Here is a 7,846-nt window from a genome sequence, read left to right on the forward strand (position 1 = left end):
CTCCCGCGAAGCATAAACAGCATAATCTCCCTTCATGAATTCCGCATTGAAATTTATTTGACGCTAATCTTATAAAATACTGCAAATCATATCAACGTATATTTTTTTTTGCGCTTTCGCGAACGTGAAGCGTGATGATAAAAGTAAAAACACATACCTATGCACGATGGTGGTAGCATGAACTTGAATCAACAGCAGTAACATCCTGGTCCTGGTTCTGGGCATGGTGGGATGGTGGTAGTAAAAAGTGAACTGTGCATGGTGGCAACTGACGTTCCGACGAACTCACTGTATAGCTGGATCGAGAGCTGGATGACGACTGATGATTTTTTTAAACGCTTACAATTGATCGAAGGCTGTTACTTTCCAAGCCTGATTTATACGTGTTTAGATCAATATTTATTTGCTTGTTTTGATGGTAGTGGATTTGATGCATTGAATCAAATACCTACTCAGACACATTTGATTGTTTGGATGGCTGTTTGAAAGAGCAACCAGCACAGCCAGTTCTTGAAAGTAGTCTGGAAACACTCTGGCAACACGTCCTCAGTTTTTGATTACATCTTGAACTTTTCAATCGTATTTTATTGTTTTCGTGTTTAAAATAACTCAGTGTTTGTTTCGTACATCGAAGGATAATCCGTTCACTACCGGTGATATCAAAGTGTTTCGTGAATTTGTTTTCACGTTGTCTAGTGTGTTGTGATATTGACATAGTGGTTTGTTCATATTGCTATTGTTTAATCACTCAGGCTCGTGTTTATTTTTCATTACGCCATCTATCAACATATTTTGGAAGCTTACGCGCTTAAACTGAAAGGACATTGCCTACATTTTGACGCATCACATCTACCGTTGCGGCGGTCCTCCACGAGCATAGTCCAGGTCTCGTGGCCGTAGAGGACCACCGGTCTAATCAGCGTCTTGTAGACAGTCAACTTCGTGCGTTGGCAAATTTTATTCGATCGGAGCGTCCTCCGGAGTCCGAAGTAGGCACGATTCCCTGCCATAATGCGTCTTTGAATTTCTCTGCTGGTATCATTTTTGGCGGTCACCAGTGAGCCCAAATACACGAACTCATCGACCACCTCGATTTCGTCACAGAATTAACAAGACCATTTACGGTGTCAGATTACCGTTGACGACACTGCTGAAGATCCCATCAACTGGTCAAGGTCCTGCGAAGAAACGTCATTTTTCGAGGTACTACTTCCAAGCAAGCCATCCACAACCCCAGCAGCTGACAACATTAACAACAACAACAACGCGCTACATATCAATGGTTCTACACCACCCACTCAAACTCAGCAATCAAATTCTGGGACTGCTGCTGTCATCAATTCGGCTTCCAATAACGCCGACTCCCGTGTTTAAGATAACAGGTCTCACATCAATTCCGCTACTGAAGCTGGCGGCTGCACTAGACCATACCTGAGGATTGCAACGTGGGACCAGATTGACAACGATATGCTATCCTCTAAGTGACCCCCTTCGCACCGGGCCAGAATCAGAACAAGTTATTACAATATGTTCACGACATCACCAAGGTTGATCTGACTCAACTGAAAGTCACCAAGCTAGTTCCACGTGGCAAGAGTCTGGAGGATCTTTCATTTGGCTCTTTCAAAGTGAATGTACCAAAACGGCATCCAAGGTGGTCGATGATCTGTGGTATTGGCCTGATAGTATAACTGTCCGCTTTTTCGAACGCAACCAAGCAAACGGACCCGATGCATCATCTTAGATCATAAATCGTCGCTCTCTCATCCCCACCGTATTCCAGATACAAACTTAGATTAGATTAGATAACGGATTCAAGTCCGGGCTTCCGGGGGTTTTTGCCTTGGTCCTTCGACAAAAGTTCAGGTTCTCGATCAGCAAAGCTTGGGTCCTCTTAGATGCATGATAGGGCGCTCCATCCTGCTGGAAAACGACAAATTGGTCTTTTTTAAATTGGTTTTTAAGCCGGTGTCGGTAGTGTAGTGGTAAACGTGACAGCTTTCTCACCCCTATGGGTGAGTTCCAGTGAGTTCAATCCCAGCCGAGGTCGGTGGGATTATTCTGAGGTATAAAAATCTATGGACACGTCTTCTTTCGGAAGTGAAGTAAAGCCGTTGGTCCAGGCCCATGAGTGTGTTTGAATGGGTGCGATATCCAAGGTAGGTGTGTAAGCTGCCATTCTACACAACGATTGCCGTCAATGGATGGCAATCGATGTACGTCGGTGATTGGCATTAGATTGCAGAACAGAGACTGCCGTTAAATAAAGGAAAGGAAAAAAGAAGATTCCAGTTAGTTTTTCTGTGTTCATTCAGAGTGAGTCATAAATTCGCTGATTGTGACGTACTGACACGAAATTGACAGGTTTAATGTGTCAAATACATACTTTCTAACCTCTTCTTGTATCTGACAAGTATTAAATATCATTATAGCATTCCATAATTAAAAAAAAAAGTCCAAATTGTAGACGGTTCGTTTAACAAAGTCCGATATTAACTAGTCCGGTTTGTGGAAGAACTTGCAAGGAATTTCTTCGTAGGGGAAGTTCACCGCTCCGAAAAAAATAATTTAATTGAATAAAAAAAATGATTTTTCTAAAAATATTGAAAAAAGTATAGAATATCTAAAATAAATCAAATTTTTTTCTAATTTTTTCAAATAAAATTCCCGTGCAAAAACATTTTTTTAAAAGTCATCATGGCATAAAGTTGGACTCAAAAAACCACAAAACATGAAATTTTCGGTTTTTCTGAGAGTCCATTTTTTTTTCATGATGAGATGGAAAAAAATATTTTTTCATGTAATTTTTGACAAAAATCTAAGGAAGAAACTGATTTTCTTGGATTTAAAAAAAAATCCAATAGGGGAAATGACGGCTTCGGCATGCCAGACTATTTTCGGCAACCCAAATTGAAACACTATTTTCACTGGATTTTCTTACGAAAACACTTCGCTGAATGCATGCAAACGATTCTTTATGCTTTCAGCTTCAATTTGACTATATTTTTACCACTGAGAAAAAACAATCTAGCAGGGTTTTCTTGAAATGAAACACACGCACTACAAAGTGTAGCTGATTTCGAGTTGCCGATAATAGAACAGCAGATTTACATGCAGTTCAAATGGAACGGTTGCCGAAGAAAATCTGGTTGCCGACAATACTCGCTCTCATTAGAGAACATTGGAGCTTGGTAAAAGCGTTTCAAAACAGTTTTTGACAATTTTTTCGACTGAAATTGTTAGAGCAGCTGGCAACAAAAGATTGTAAACAAACCAATACTGCATATGTGTGCGTTCCTTAGAGAAAAAGGCTATAGAAAGAAGGTCGCTGCTTAGGTTGCCGAGAATATGTAAATTCCCCTATTTTTAGAAAAATAAAAACGCACAGAAAATATATTTTTTTATTTTCGGGCCGGTAAGCTTCCCCTTAAGATAAAAGATGTTCAGATGTAGTCGATTTAATGTGCATTCGCAACCATTTCGTCAGGTTCAGCACTGCAACGCAATGATGGGACAAACGATGGGACGTTGGGGGCCCCATGGATGTTCTACTTGGCTTTGGAACTTGTTAGTGGCAAATAACAGGGACGTAGAAGTAGATAGAATAAGCAAGAGCAAGTTCAACACCAAACGTTTCCTAACTGAAAAAGAGTTATTCTTTTTTTTAAATCTCAAATAACTACAGCATTTCCACTACAACTTGTAGCCAGTTGGTTTAAATTCTAAGATTTGTTGTTGTGTCGGAAAATTTACGTACCAAAATTAGTCGAGTATAGCTATCTTAGATTTAGAAGATGAGGAAGGTACGTGTTTATAGACTGACATATCTATATATAAGTGCAGTGCCATTAAATACAGTCAACCTCCCACTTTGAAAAAAATTTGAAAAAATCACAATCAGCCAACCTGACGAAAATATTACACTTTCAATATAAGCTCTTGTACATCTTGTACACCTCGTACCGTATTGATAAACGGTCTCACACGGTCAGCCATCTTGATTTTCGAGCCTAATGGCAAAAGAACCTTAGTCTTCCTCAAAGGCCGACTCCCTTAGCCGTCAAGGAGGATCCCTTCTTGGCTCGACAAATGTGGCCATGCCACGGTCAGCCGATTTCCACCAACGAAGGAAAACGCCTGCCAGCCAATGCGCCAGCAACGCCTACTGGGCCGTTCATGGTTGTGGATATCCGCCATTCTCCCAATCCAGCACTGTTTGCAGCCCGCACCACAAGTTTCCGACCACACGGTAGTGCAGGAGCAACTGTGTGGGCCAACGCCAGCGTTGCGACGCCGTAAAGCTGGGTTTAGACAGGGCAAGTCAATTGATCAAGTCAGTTGAATTCAACTGACTTGAACGCAAATTGAACGTGTAAACCATGCCATTCAACTGACTTGATCAACTCACTTGAATTGAAAAAAGTTGAACCAGGCTCAACTTTTCAAGTCAATTGAATTCAACTGAGTTGATCATTTGACTTGCCTAGTCTAAACCCAGCATAAGAGTCAGTGCAGCAGCTAGTGAGTACCGTAAAACGGGGTAGCACTGATAGTTTTTTAAAGTTTATTCGAAATATTTTTTACAGCAATGAATGATTTTCAAGTTTTATATTTTTAAAACAAGTACTGAGGATCCAAGAGTTAATTCGTTAGTAATATGTTGAACGAAAATTAAAGCATTTGCACTATTTTTTTTAGTTTTCTAATCGAACTTCAGTATTTTGATTTGGGGTTACTTTGATAGTTCTCGATGAATGTAGGAAAAAAATGATTGAAACTCAAACAATTTAGTTCTTTAAATATGAAACTTTGAATGAGTATATAATCAGAAAACTTCATAAGCAATAAGAATACAACATTGAATTTGTTATGGCTGTACCGGAAATACATTTCAAAAGTGATGGTTTGAGTGCTTTTTCAAAAAGGCGACAAACATGAAAATGGTTTTTTAATATTTTTGTAAAATAGGTAACACATACTACATAAAAACTATATACGATATCAACGGAAATACCCTAAGCTACAATATGGAACCAATGTTTCTTATTTGGAAAAAGCACAGCGAGTAAATTTATTCTTTATATTATACTATCAAAGTTACCCGCATTATCAAAGATACCCCGTTTTACAGTACTCAATTTCTTAAACCCTCGCATACACGCCACATATCTGTGAAAACCCAGAAAATACAGAAAAGGGCAAATGAATGTGTTGGAAAATGTGCCCATTCCTGTGTTTTCATACTTTGTATCGCGTCCCTTGATCACCTGGTAGTAAGTCGACTCTAAGACCCAGTTCGAGGAGTCTCTTACTACTGCTGAGTTGTCGAGTTAACTGTTGGGTAGCAGCTAGTTACAAACTTTACCATCTGTCATGGTAAATATGGGACGTAAACAAACATGTCATGTAAAATTAAGTGTTCGCAAACCGAAACATACGCAACTCTACGAAAAGTACATACGCTTGATTGAATTGATTTTCTCGTTTCTTTCAACTGATTCTTATTCCAAGCAACACAGAAAACATCTCAATTCTTTTATTTTTTTTGTTTATGTTGCCCAGAAATCCCCTAAATGGTACAGGAAATACATATTGATACGACAAAGTTTCAGCTTTGTTACTTCATTTACTTAAGGTCACAATAATGAAACTCAACTGTTTCAATGTACTGCTTGGATGACCTGTCAAATCATGCCTCAAATGGGAGGAGCAAACATGTTACACTCAAATTGGTATGAAGTTATATGCTACGTGATACTGTATGAAACACTTGAGCAACAAATCTAACTTGTGTTGTGTTTGCTGAATGAGAGTTTCATAAAACATTATGTTTCTTAAAACTTTGGTGCAACAGAGTGTGAACTATATGTTTTTTTGTACCTATTGAGCAACTGTTTCGAAATGTTACCAAAAAGTTGACGAACCAAGATGTGCTGCAGAACCTATTTGCAATCTTGTTCCAATTAAGCGTATGAATCTATAAGTTTTCAAACTTCGTTTTGCAACCAACTGAATCAAGTTGTCACTGTAAAGGTATGTTGTAACCATCTAGTATCTACCATGGCTCAAATATGTCTTGTCACTTTGATGTTTTAAAATATTTTTGGACAACATCAAGGTTGCAAAGACTCATTCCAGCTAAAACAATGTTTTTCTAAATTATGAAATAATTAGATGCCATGATCAAATTTTGAATTGGTAGGATACAAGAAGAGGTTGCAAAGAATGTGTTTGACATATTAAACCTGTCTATTTCACTTAATGAGAGTCACAATCAGCGATTTTTCACAAACTCACTCACTCACTCAGCGATCAGCAAATCGCTGATTGTGACTCATAGAAAGCAAAATTTACAGGTTTTATGTTACAAACGCATACTTTGTAACCTCTTCTTGTAAGTTACAAGTAAAACATGCCATCATACCATCTTTTGGTTTTATTATTCCGAAAAACATTATTTTAGCTGAAATGAGTCTTTGCAACCTTGGACAACATTGGCAAAAGCGGAGACATCGTAATGCATGTGCTAACATCTGCATAGGAAATGGAAGACCACGACGAGGACGATAGGATTACGGATGGCGGGGGACGATGGTGACTAAAGACGATGCCAACAGCGGCTGGCGTGGCCGTAGTCTATCAACCAACCGGGGGCTCCAAAGGGCTAAATAGAACGGTGAGAAGCCTGAGATGACGATGGATTGGTTGTTGCATGAGCTGGGGGCAGCAAATAAGTTGATACCGCCGAACGGAGATGTGGCTGTTGAGGATCCGTTAGAGATGGAGCTCGTATTTGCCAGAACTGCTGGCGAACTGGAAACGGCACCAAATAGCGGATGGATTGCTAGAACTTGTGACCGAAACCTGATGACTGCTGGAGGAGGAGCTGCACCGATGTCGCTACCACACAGCAAAAAATAAATGTTAATATTGTATCCAATACGATGCACTTCAATCATGTCGAAAATCTAAAGTAATTTTCATGGCTACAAAAATAAACAAATGTAATAAAGGCAGTGCACAGTGGTCCAGAATGCAGATTTAGGTAGAATGATACACACTTACAAATAACTAATTTTACACGTGACGGAATTCGTCTTTGACATAAAAGATGAGACGTAAACAAACATGTCATGTAAAATTAAGTGCTCCGAGACTGAAAAGTTCGTTGCTCGACGAAAAGTACGTTTGATTGGATTATATTTCGCGTCTGTTATGATTCAAATTTATGTCAAAATTGACGCTCGTATATGTCACCCTCAGAGCACCTAAATTTACATGATTTTTTCTAAGTGTGTATGTTTTGAGCCTGAAATTGAAACTTTAGACTAAAAGTATCTTCTACAAAGTTGTTCCTTATAGTTATGCCCTCATTTTTATGACACTGAATTCTAGGGTGGTTCCTATTATCATTAAAATCAAAAATCTAACTTATTTGTTTGAATAAATTAAGGTATACATTCATACGCCCTTCAAATGCCATAGAAAAACTTTTTTTTGTTTGCCCCAACCAGAGATATTAACTTTTGCAAAGTGCATATTTGTAGTATAAAAACGTCAATAACTCTTGATCGGCGAAAGATATTGACAAGCTTAGTGCGGCAAAAATTTGTGCCTTCTTAAGATCTAAAAGTTATTTCAAGACACCTTTGCTGAGAAATTTTAAATAAGAAAACTAGAGCAAAACAACTGTTTTTTAGAGCCACCCTAACTCAATTCAAGAAAATAGCTCTAAATCGGCCAATTTAAGAGATACAAAAAAGTTGTTTTCTACAAACTAGCTTGAAATTAGCTCAGCTATAACTTTGCGCAAGAATGTGCACCTTAATTTATTCAAACAAATAAG

Source organism: Ochlerotatus camptorhynchus, unplaced genomic scaffold (assembly GCF_037179485.1).
Source record: "Ochlerotatus camptorhynchus isolate MF236.1 unplaced genomic scaffold, CSIRO-AGI_Acam_v1.1 ptg000229l, whole genome shotgun sequence".
NCBI classification, from domain to species: Eukaryota; Metazoa; Arthropoda; class Insecta; order Diptera; family Culicidae; genus Ochlerotatus; species Ochlerotatus camptorhynchus.